The sequence below is a fragment of the Hakea prostrata genome, chromosome 7, assembly GCF_041222555.1.
Source record: "Hakea prostrata isolate BN-2017 chromosome 7, UWA_Hpros_2, whole genome shotgun sequence".
Taxonomy (NCBI): Eukaryota; Viridiplantae; Streptophyta; class Magnoliopsida; order Proteales; family Proteaceae; genus Hakea; species Hakea prostrata.
The window spans coordinates 61528378-61540688 of NC_142606.1; the positions used below are offsets into that span (position 1 = coordinate 61528378).

The 12311-nt window shown below is 35.9% G+C and overlaps 1 non-coding gene across 1 annotated transcript; it reads left to right on the top strand.

Annotated features, from left to right (window-relative positions):
- The first annotated feature begins 2871 nt into the window (after positions 1-2871).
- Positions 2872-2944, top strand: TRNAR-ACG (transfer RNA arginine (anticodon ACG)). Its single transcript has one exon. It is a non-coding gene; the product is annotated as a tRNA-Arg (tRNA).
- The last annotated feature ends 9367 nt before the right edge of the window (positions 2945-12311 follow it).

The window sequence follows — 12311 nt, forward strand, 5'->3', positions numbered from 1 at the left end:
ACCACCACCATGATCAAGACCATTAAGACCCATGACCAATGTCATGAAGAGCCTCATAACCAAGGTCATGAAGGGCCTCCTTTACTCATAATGCCTCATTACCATCCTTACCTCATGGGTCCCACACACTAACAAAATAATAAAATAAAAGAAATGCAAAAAAACTAATTTTGAAACTTAATATATAGATAATATAGATTTTAATAAAAAACCTAACAATCCCCCACAAGTTTCAAAATTGCAAAAAGGAACACGTGTTGTGACTATATTAGACACTAAAGGACACATCGTTGTAGGTGTCTTTCGGACTTGAACCTACACTAGGTCTAATGAGTCGCGCTACAGAGTACGAGTAGAGTCAGACTCCTTGAACCTTTCCTCATTAGTGTAGCTGACCGCCCCATCATCCATGTCCTGAAGGTCGACTTTTGGAGCTACCTTTTACACTACACATTGGACTTTTGAACCGGCCATGTCCCTTATCCTGGATTCATGAATGTTTAAAGAACTCACCTATAAGTTCTCATTGGCGGCGGCCAAACCACCTATATCCACTTAGGTTAGTCTCTGATGTGCACCACAACTAACACACCCCCACATTTCTTAGGATTAGACTAATAAAGAGCTTCGCTTAACCTTACCCTTGTGGTAGTACTATTACATTCATCTACACCCTAGAATGGAATAATTATAAATAGTAGTACTGAACCGGTCTTCCCATGACTTCGTTTGTACCCCTTGAACCTAATTCAGGTATTTAGCCTCTTCACATAGGTAGGGTATCCATCATGTGAACCGAGGATTAGGCATTAACCCCATTCATGTAGATGCAATACACAAGTTTTTTGACAGACATAGCCTTTGTGAACATGTCAGCTTGATTCCTTTCTGACTTCACATAATCGATAGCTATCATTCATTCATTTATGTACTGTTACACAAGATTGTGTCTAAGGCGTATATGCCTTCTTTTACCATTGTACACCTTATTCTTTTTGAAAGATAAAAAGATGTCAACATGGCTTCCCCCACATATCAAGTGGTACATTAGAACTCAACAACATGGAGTTCATCACCTCTTTAAGAGATCTATTTTTCCTTTCCGCTACCCCATTTGATTCTGGTTGGTACAGAGCGGTCGTTTCATGGATAATTCCATTTTCTTCACAAAACTTATCAAGGATAAAATACTCAGTCCCTCTATTGGTTCTAAGTCTTTTAATCTTCTTGCCAAGTTGATGTTCAACTTCCATTTTGTAAGATATAAATGTCTTTCCGACATCATCCTTGGATATGAGCAAATATATCATGATATATCTAGAATGATCATCTATGAAAGTGAAAACATAATTGTTTCCTTCCCTTGACTCATATGACTTTTAGTCACTTAAGTCACTATGGATAATTCCAAGAGATCACTCTTTCTATCCATAGTCTTGTGAGGCATTTTGGTTAATTTAGCCTCCACACAAGTTTTATACTTGTCCTTGGGAGATTCCACCTTATTGGTGATCATCCCTAACTTAAGTCACTTAAGTCACTATGGATAATTCCAAGAGATCACTCTTTCTATCCATAGTCTTGTGAGGCATTTTGGTTAATTTAGCCTCCACACAAGTTTTATACTTGTCCTTGGGAGATTCCACCTTATTGGTGATCATCCCTAACTTGCATAGTTTGGTGATATGTTTCACACTACTATGACCTAACTTACCATGCCAACGAATGTGTCGTCTCCTTGTTTGTTGATTATGCATTCAACGGCATTGTTTGAAGGATCTCCTTCGGTGTTAACTCCATCAACAACCTCAATGTTGTCGTTCTCGTCTTTTTTTAAGTCGCCATCTCCAAGACTTGCCATTGGATCTTTCAAAAATTAATTACCTTAAACTTGTTGGGGGTAATTGTATTACAAATTCTTCAGATACACAAAAGTGAAATTGCAATACAATTGAGAGATGAAGATCTTTAGTAAATCCGGAGAGTTTGAAGTTGCAACCGAACGAACCACCGATCAATGAGGTTCAGTCACACCTTGAGTGCTGTCTTTAAGGTAATTGATGCACCCTACTACCAAGGGTTTTTCGCACCACCACCTCCAAGATAAAGCAACCTCCAACTAGAAGATGAGGTAGTTATTCTAGTCCCTTCAAGGAGCCAAAAGCTAGAGCACAACACTTAGACAAATTCAAAGAAAGAAATTAACTTTGTAATAAAAATAATGTGAGAGTGAGGAGTGTATCAATTGCACACCACATGCAAGGAAAGGTTGGGTTTATATAGGCCCAAACCTCACCTTACACCCCTTAGGATTCTTAAGGCAATGAATTGGATTTAATCCATTCAATAACCTCAACCCCACTCATGGTAATGGCCATGAATGTTCATGAAGTTGAAATGAGAATTGATGGTCAAGAGTTAGAATTGAAGTAAATTCCACCCTTCAAGTAAACCCTAGTTATGAGGCTCTTCATGGCATTGGTCATTGGTTAATATTTAGATGATTGAGTATTAAAAAACTTGGAACCAAAACTTAATCTAGTTTTAAGCTTCAATCAATCTCACTTCAATCAAGAGTCCCAAAACCCTCCATTAATCACAATAGGGAAATGAGAAGTTTGTTGTTAGGAAATAAAAGGTCTCATAACCTCCATTCATTAATTCTTCTTGGGAGATGAAACACCCAATAGTCTATAGGTATTCCCATAACCCTTCATTCGTGACCTCTCCTTGTGCAATGAATCACCAAATAGTCCATTGGTATTCCATGCACTTATTTCCACAAACTCTCCATATGAATGATTTTCATTCACAACAAGTTGAAATTACCCCCAACATTTTAATTGATGCACCCTACTACCTAGATCAAGTGACTCCATGGCCCAATGGATAAGGTGCTGGTCTACGGAACCAGAGATTCTGGGTTCGATCCCCAGTGGAGTCGATGTTGAATCCTTTGGAGTTGTTTTGTAAAAAATATGTGGGGGATTGTTAGGTTTTTTATTAAAAATCTATATTAAGTTTCAAAATTAAATTTTGCATTTCTTTTATTTAATTATTTTGTAAGTGTGTGGGACCCATGAGGTAAGGGTGGTAACGAGGCACCATGAGTAAATGAGGCCCTTCATGACCTTGGTTATGAGGCTCTTCATGACATTGGTCATGGGTCTTAATTCTCTTAATGAAAAGATTTGAGATCACGGCAGTCATGTGATAGATGACTTCTTTATCAGTTTATGACTGAAAGTAATGAATCTCGAAGAAATCCTTCAAACCAGATGGTGGTAACCAAATTCATGATAGAATTTGAGTTTGTAGCCTTGGATAAATGTGTGGCAAAGAGGCCAAATGGCTATGGAATTTCTAGAAAGATATTCCCGAAATGGGTACATATGATGTTATTTTATGGCATTCTAGCGGTGAATATTTGGTCCATTGAATTGTTATGGACTTATTTTATGGATGATCATCCGGTTTAAACCACTATGATATTCTCAACTTGACCGCACCCATCCGTATGTATTGTTGTTTAAAATACATTATTGACTATGATGGGTTTGAGAGGTGCAAGTTAAAGTTGTTTATACTATGAGAGATGTGAGGAATAGTCTCTTAATGGTTAATGCACTTAAGATTTGTGAAGTCCATTCATGGACATAATATGTTGATGCTCCATTAGTAGTAACTTGACAATTATGAAAGTGTATGCGCATACCTACAGACTGCCTCTATTATAAGTTTTATCGGCAATGCGGTTTTGCAAAATTGTTGTATCTATAGTAAAAACTAACCTATTTTCATCTCGAATTTTTGCAAAACCAGTCTTGTTTTGTTATGGCAGTTTTGTATTTTGAGTTCCCTAATTAGTTTGGAACTTTTGGTAATTCTTAAGGCAAGCTAGAAAGAAAGCTACAAGGCTTGCTAGAAGGCAAGCTAGATGGCGAGCATCTCGTGTAGGAATGGACTGTATAGCTAATCAGCTTCATACTAGAGATTTATATATCTCAAACTTACATGGGCAAATGAAATTTGTTTTGGTTTCTAGCATCTCTTATGCCTGCTATATGTATAGCTAAGCTTCTATTGAGAGAATGCAGAATGTGATGTATAACAATGAATCAAGACTCATATGACGTTTACATAATACTGTTGGCTAATTAATCTCGAATAAACTCATGACATGTGATTATGTAAGGTCAAAAGAAAAGGATTGTGGATCCAGTGACCAAAGGTTGAATTGAGATCAAGTTAAACAAACATCAAGAGGAATGGGACTCAAGCCCATGAATAAATAGGTTGTTTACAGTGGAAACCTAACCTAGTTGACTGGAGATCCCAAGATCTAGGTTCAATAGGACAACTAAACTGTAATGACCAAGTGAGATCACTGTGGGGGTTCATCCTCTACCCATTCCTAAGATGAAAACAGTGATACCCGTATGGAATAGGTTAAGCTTACGCTTTTAATGATTCTTACGCATTGGACAAACGTTGGATCCGAGCGGAGTAATGCGGGTTACTCTTAAGTAAGAAATCACCTATGTGAGAGAGAAGAGGGGCCGCTTCAAAGGAGAATTGTGAGGGCTCAATTCTCTAGAAACTCTCGCAAAACCAGGACGATGTCCACGGCCAAAATGGACATAATCATGAGAACTGTAATTGTGTCAGGGGAATGTCTGTGTGGAGTATATCATCATTTACACAAATGGCAGAACAGTTCAAGGACATCGCGTCTACTGACCAGCTAGTAAAGTAAATATACTTTCACAAGGAAAGGTTCAAAGGCAAAACCTACATATCCTATGTAGGCTTTCACTGTAGAATTCTATCACCTTGTCGGTCGTTTATTTTGTTTTTTGTCGTCATTTTTCATTCATGTGGGGGATTGTTGGAATATGCTCTTTGAGCATGAGTGAATGTGAATGAAAATCATTCATATGGAGAGTTTGTGGAAATAAATGAATTTGTGGAAATAAGTGCATGGAATACCAATGGACTATTTGGTGATTCATTGCACTAAGAGAGGTCATGAATGAAGGGTTATGGGAATACCTATGGACTATTGGGTGTTTCATCTCCCAAGGAGAATTCATGAATGGAGGTTATGAGACCTTTTATTTCCTAACAACAAACTTTTCATTTCCCTATTGTGATTAATGGAGGGTTTTGGGACTCTTGATTTCCCAAGAAAACTTCTCACTTCCTAGCTTGTTATTAAAGTCTAAAGCTTTTCATTTCCCATAACTTATTCATTAATTTTGGTAATAAGTGACTATGGCTTTTCATCTTTCAAGCTAGTTAAAGAGATATTGATCTCATCTATAAATAGGATGTTTTAAGGAAAGAGATAAATTACTCTTGTAATTATTGATGCCGGAAATCTCAATAAAAATTACTCTTGTGGATAAGTACTCTTTATATATATCAAAGGTCATCAAGACCACACACTTAGTCACTTAAGTCACTATGTAATACAGTCATCAAATGTTAGGTTTTTTATTAAAAATCTATATTAAGTTTCAAAATTAGTTTTTGCATTTCTTTTATTTAATTATTTTGTTAGTGTGTGGGACCCATGAGGTAAGGATGGTAATGAGGCACCATGAGTAAAGGAGGCCCTTCATGACCTTGGTTATGAGGCTCTTCATGATATTGGTCATGGGTCTTAATGGTCTTGATCATGGTGGTGTGGTGGGGTTACTTGAAGGGTGGGATTTACTTCAATTCTAACTCTTGACCATCAATTCTCATTTCAACTTCATGACCATTCATGGCCATTACCATGAGTGGGGTTGAGGTTATTGAATGGATTAAATCCAATTCATTGCCTTAAGAATCCTAAGGGGTGTAAGGTGGCCTATTTAAACCCAACTTTCCTTGCATGTGGTTTGCAATTGAGACACTCCTCACTCTCACATTATTTGTGTTACAAAGTTAATTTCTTTCTTTGAGTTGTCTAAGTGTTGTGCTCTAGCTTTTGGCTCCTTGAAGGGACTAGAAGAACTACCTCATCTTCTAGTTGGAGGTTGCTTTATCTTGGAGGTGGTGGTGCGAAAGACCCTTGGTAGTAGGGTGCATCAATTACCTTAAAGACAACACTCAAGGTGTAACTCAACCTCATTGATCGGTGGTTCGTTCGGTTGCAACATCAAGCTCTCCGGTTTGGCTAAGGATCTTCATCTCTCAATTGTATTGCAATTTCATTTTTGTATGTTTGAAGAATTTGTAATACAATTACCCCAACAAGCTCCATCAATAACCTGTTGGGTTGGGGTAATTGTATTACAAATTCTTCAAACATACAAAAATGAAATTGCAATACAATTGAGAGATGAAGATCTTTAGACAATCCGGAGAGCTTGAAGTTGCAACCGAACAAACCACCGATCAATGAGGTTGAGTCACACTTTGAGTGCTGTCTTTAAGGTAATTGATGCGCCCTACTACCAAGGGTTCTTCGCACCACCACCTCCAAGATAAAACAACCTCCAATTAGAAGATGAGGTAGTTCTTCTAGTCCCTTCAAGAAGCCAAAAGCTAGAGCACAACACTTAGACAACTCAAGAAGAAATTAACTTTGTGACATAAAATAATGTGAGAGTGAGGAGTGTCTCTCAATTTCACACCACATGCAAGGAAGGGTTGGGTTTATATATGCCCAAACCTCACCTTACACCCCTTAGGATTCTTAAGGCAATGAATTAGATTTAATCCATTCAATAACCTCAACCCCACTCATGGTAATGGCCATAAATGGTCATGAAGTTGAAATGAGAATTGATGGTCAAGAGTTAGAATTTGAGTAAATTCCATCATTCAAGTTACCCCACCACACCACCATGATCAAGACCATTAAGACCCATGACCAATGTCATGAAGACCCTCATAACCAAGGTCATGAAGGGCCTCCTTTACTCATGGTGCCTCATTACCACCCTTACCTCATGGGTCTCACACACTAACAAAATAATTAAATAAGAGAAATGCAAAAAACTAATTTTGAAACTTAATATAGATTTTTAATAAAAAACCTAATGAGCTGAAAGCTAGAGCACAACACTTAGACAAATTCAAAGAAAGAAATTAAATTATGCAAGTGTGAGGAGTGTCTCACTAGCACACCACATGCAAGAAAATGTTGGGTTTATATAGGCCCAAACCTCACCTTACACCCCTTAGGATTCTTAAGGCAATGAATTGGAGAAACAATTCTCCACTAATGAGAATAAACCCCCTTGACCTAAACCTCCCCACTACTTGGAGGAGTAACTCTCATATTCACTTCTTTGGAATAAATTGGATTTAATCCATTCAAAGACCTTAACCCCCACTCATGGTAATGGCCATGAATGGTCATGGAGTTGAAATGAGAAATGAAGGTCAAGAGTTAGAATTTGAGTAAATTCCATCATTCAAGTAAGCCCACCTCATCACCATGATCAAGACTTTTAAGATCCATGACCAATGTCATGAAGAGCCTCATAACCAAGGTCATGAAGGGCCTCCCTTACTCATGATGTCTCATTACCACCCTTACCTCATGGGTCCCACATACTAACAAAATAATTAAATAAAATAAATGCAAAAACTAATTTTGAAACTTAATATAGATTTTTAATAAAAAACCTAACATCATAGTACTAAATTTCACGATTTCACCGAGATCTTGTCATTTCAGTAAGTTCCGAAACAAATCCAGGGGTGATATGAAAAAATGCAATATCTTCGACTGAAATTCACTATAAAAGGTTCATTTCATCAAAATTTTGGCTCATTTCGAGCGAAATTTCAGTAGAGCCTATTTTGGGTATTTTTGTACACAAGATAAAGGTGTTCAAATAGAAATATCACAGTGCAATCAATCGGCAGCCATGTTTTATATAACCAACTGAACTTGATCAGATCTAGAATAAGGTTAAGCTCTGTGGAGATTCTCAAGTGCATTGGATACATGATTTGTTGCTCCAGGGTCAGTATACCAATCTTCATATGTAATAGAGGCACTAGAAAATTCAGTAATATTCATGGAAGGAGGAGCACTAGTGGTACCTTGATAAGCATGATCGAAACACTAATAGCAATCACAAGCTTTATGTCTTGGCCGACCACAAATTTGACATGACGCTTGGGAATGCTACTGTGTGTAACCACTAAAGCGACAGGAATTTGGCTGAGCATTTTTTGAGGGACATGTAGCATTAGATCATCCATGGCAAGATCTGCCTCAGTGATTGGTGCGACCTCTGTAAGCATGGCGTGGAGGGCGATTGCCACTAGATATTGTATTTGCGAATTGACTATTGGTTGAAAGGAAACAACATAGGAAAGTTCACCCTTTAAACTAAATATGCCACACAGATATTGTAATTGTAAGAATTGAAACTTCTGAATCGAGAAGAGTTTTTCGGAGCCATAAATCTTTACAAAATTTTCAGGTAATGCCAAATAGGGTGTTCATGCAATCCATTCATTGGACCAAAATTTCTGAGGTCAAATTCATGCATTTAAGGGGCATGTCAAACTTATGAAATGATGGATTTGGTAGAATTTATGGGAGCCATAATTGCTATTTAGAAACATCTACCAATGCCTTATAGGTTGTCGACACAATCCGTTCATTTTGGCCACATGTTTCATGGGTCAAGTTAAAACATTTTAGGCATGTGCTGAAATTTTAAAGATTTGGACAAAGTTTAGATTTTTTTTCTTCTTTTTTTCCTTATATTAATTTGTTGCTGTTTTATCTAGTTTTCCTTTGACCTCTGTGGCCCAACCTATTTACATAATAAGATATTTTGGACAAATAACGTTTTATAAAGTTTATGAATGAGCGTTGCTCTTTTTATTTTTTTTCCCTTCCCCATGGAATTAGGATTTACTTTAACTTGAGAGCTCGAAGATCAAGAATCGTATAATTAGGTCTAAACAGCATATTATTTATTGTTCACCCTCTTTCATTTACTTTTAAAGCCCCATTATGATACCAATGGATATTACAAACCCTTAATAAATGTAGAAAATAATAATGACCCAGATATATGAGTTGCGTTCGAGAAATTTTTCTCTTGTTAAAAAAAAATCTAGGAGAATGTACTTGTTGTGTAGTCATGCACGCATGACATTGACAAATAAAATTACCATCCTATCCCTCATGAAACAAAAAGTGTCATTATTTTAATGTCCTTACATGCATTTCTCATTGGACTTAGTGCTAGCCTGCAAAGATCACATGGCCAAGAAGCAATCTCTCGCCCAAAGACAAAAATTAAATAATATAGGAATAATTATTTTTGCCCCCCTGTATTATAACTTAATTACTAAAAGGACCCTGTTCTTTATGAAATTACTATTACCCTCTTCAGTTCTAACAATGTTAAAAGACCATTATATTTGATTGTTTAATGTCTAATTTATCCTTCTAGAATTAAAATGTCAAAACGCAATACTATACTTATTTAGAAAAAAATCATACCAAGTACCAATTTTGCACTTGTATTCTTATCATTTTGAATTCCCAAAAAAACTACCTAAATTATTTTCTTTCTCACTAAGAAAAAAAATTCCTTAAAATCGTTAATGCCAAATTAGATAGTAAATAAATGAAAATCTAATGAGAATGGGAACTTCCAAAAATTGATAACTAAATTGGAAAGTAAATAACAAAATCTAAAAAATAACACCAAATTGAAATGTAAATATAAGAAAGTTAAAAAAAAATAAGGAGCTACCAAATTAGGGATAATTTTTCCTAATTACTATGGTAATAATGTAATTTAATACGAAGTGTAAATAAGTAGAATAAAATCTTAGGGTTATTTTGAAATTTTGAAATAAATAAAAATTTCCACAGATATCACTTAACTAACAGATATTAAGTAGGGGGCAACAATAATTACAAGTAAAATCTATGGTTGGATTAGAAATTTCAAAATGTATAGGGGATAAAGTAGTACTTAAACTATAATATGGGGGCAACAAAGTAATTATCCTTATAATATTAAATAAGATAAAAATAATGTGAAATTAGAAAAAGAAGTAAACATTCACACTCACAAGGTGTTTTTGCGATATCATGGTCTCTAAACAAACATTTCTTGCCCCTATAAATTGCTCCCCGAAGAGAAAGTGCCAAAACCCCTCTCTTGTTGGTTGCGAAGAAAGTTAGAGCCATCAACTTCTTTTCCTTAAGTTCTTCAACTTGACTTCCGTAACTTCTATTATCTTGTGTGAATACTTTGTTTATGAAAGGGTAGATCCAAATTTGTCTGTGGAAAATAGAGGATGCTACTAAAAGTCAAGTTTAGCTAAGAAACTCGAGTCCGATTGATGTTCAATTCGATTTTCAATTAAAACCTAATTTAACCATTTTGTTCTTTAAGTTAATTGTCGATTATTGACACTCTTTAATTGTGGAATTCTTGGGCTTTGGAGACTAATTTGTCACTTACAGGTGAGGGAAACATTTCATATTTGTTGTGTATTATAATTCATTGTAATTCATGTTATAATAAATGTCGAATTTCTTCTTGTGAATTGCGTGAGACTTTGCATGGATAAATCATAAGGTGATATTTTGTGTTTATCTATTATCCAACTCATTTCGAATTATGGTTGTGAATGTGATGTGTTGGGGAATTTCAGTGATAATGCATTGCATGTATATTAACCTAGATTTGTAGTTCACCCATGATGAGCACATTTATGTGTGAAATCTTAGGGCATAAAGCATGCATTTTATACACTTAGAGTGGAGTTACCTTGGGTTTTATGTTGTTTTTGCAGATTTTAGGACTTTTCAAGATTTAAGCAAATATTTGAAGTTTTGGGCTTGAATCATGCTATTTTACACGTCAAGAAGTCCATTCAAATTCTCAAATGCGAAAATGGGCCTGATCTAGAGCATGATGGACTAGAGATGTGTGATTATGGGCCAACTCCGAAATATTGAAGAGATAAAGAAGGCAAATTTAATCTACGGCTGCGGTTTTAAATCAAATCTACAAAGATATTATTGAGAGAGTCCAAATGGAAAAGAGTCCTTGCATACCTCAATATCTTATCTCCTATCTTGGATTTAATTAAAGAAAGAAAAAGAGGAAAAAGAATTATATTCAGAAAGAAAAAGAGGAAAAATCCCGTTTTTGAATGCCTCTGTCCAGTTTCGATCAAACCCTTCATCGAACGGTCATCCGATGTCCGATCGTGCTGATTTTTGGAGGAGAGCTTCACGACTACTTAAAACTCAAATCCAACGGTGGAATTATGCATCTGATCTCTCTAAGTTGGCACCGGTTACTACGTCAAAACCCTAATTGGCTGAGTCAGATAGAAACCCTGAGTTTTATTCAAATTCAGTCGTGCTTCATATCTCATGTAAACTCTATAAAAGGAGAGCATACTCCATCAAAGGAGGAGATGTTCTAGAGCTTAGTAGAAGCATTCTTTCTTTTCTCTTCAGTTTATTTAGGCTTTCTTTAGTTTTTTTTGCTTGCATTAGTGATATTTAAATTTCTAGATTCAATGTTTAGGTTTAATTTTTTTTATGTAATGCAATTCAAGTTCAAGATTCAAGTTCAAGTTTCAATTTTTTTTTAGATTCGTTTTTCTCTGGGTCTAGCAATTGCAGATTTAGATCATTCTAGATCTAGATCTGGTTGTTAGGGTTGGTTGAGATTCGAATCGTTTGTTTAATTCGCAAGTAAGTAACCTTCTTTATTAATCTTCTCTCCTCCCTCCATTCCCGCTTCTATCTACCCCTCCATATTCTTAATTTAGGATTTACTTTCAGCATTATTTATTGTTCTCCCTTCCCCTGGATCCTTGATCAGAGATGCCTACAGTCGTGCCTCTCTTTGGTTAAGGCTTCCTTTTCCTTTTATTGCTTTGTTTATTGCTTTGTTATTTACTTTCTGTTATTTACTTTCTGCCTATTCATTCATCATCTCGAACCACATAACCGGAGCAAGCCTACAGTTGTGCCTCTGCTTCTGGTGACGGGTGGTGTTGCATCTGCATTTTAGCTATGAACTAAATTTTACTGACTGCTTTAACATACTAACTGGTTTTACTTTTTCTTTCTTTTTTTTTTTATTGTTCGCATTTTTTTTCCTGTCTTTTATTTATGCATTGATTGTGTTTAATTTATTTTTCGTTTCAATTTGATTGCATTAGACGTATAGATTAGGATCGTTTAGTTTAGTTAATTAGTTAACAAAAATTGAATCATTCCACTCTCGCATTACTATTAAGAAGTTGAATTATAAGTGGCATATCTCCTTGAGATGGACCCGTTAGCTACACGATACCGTGTG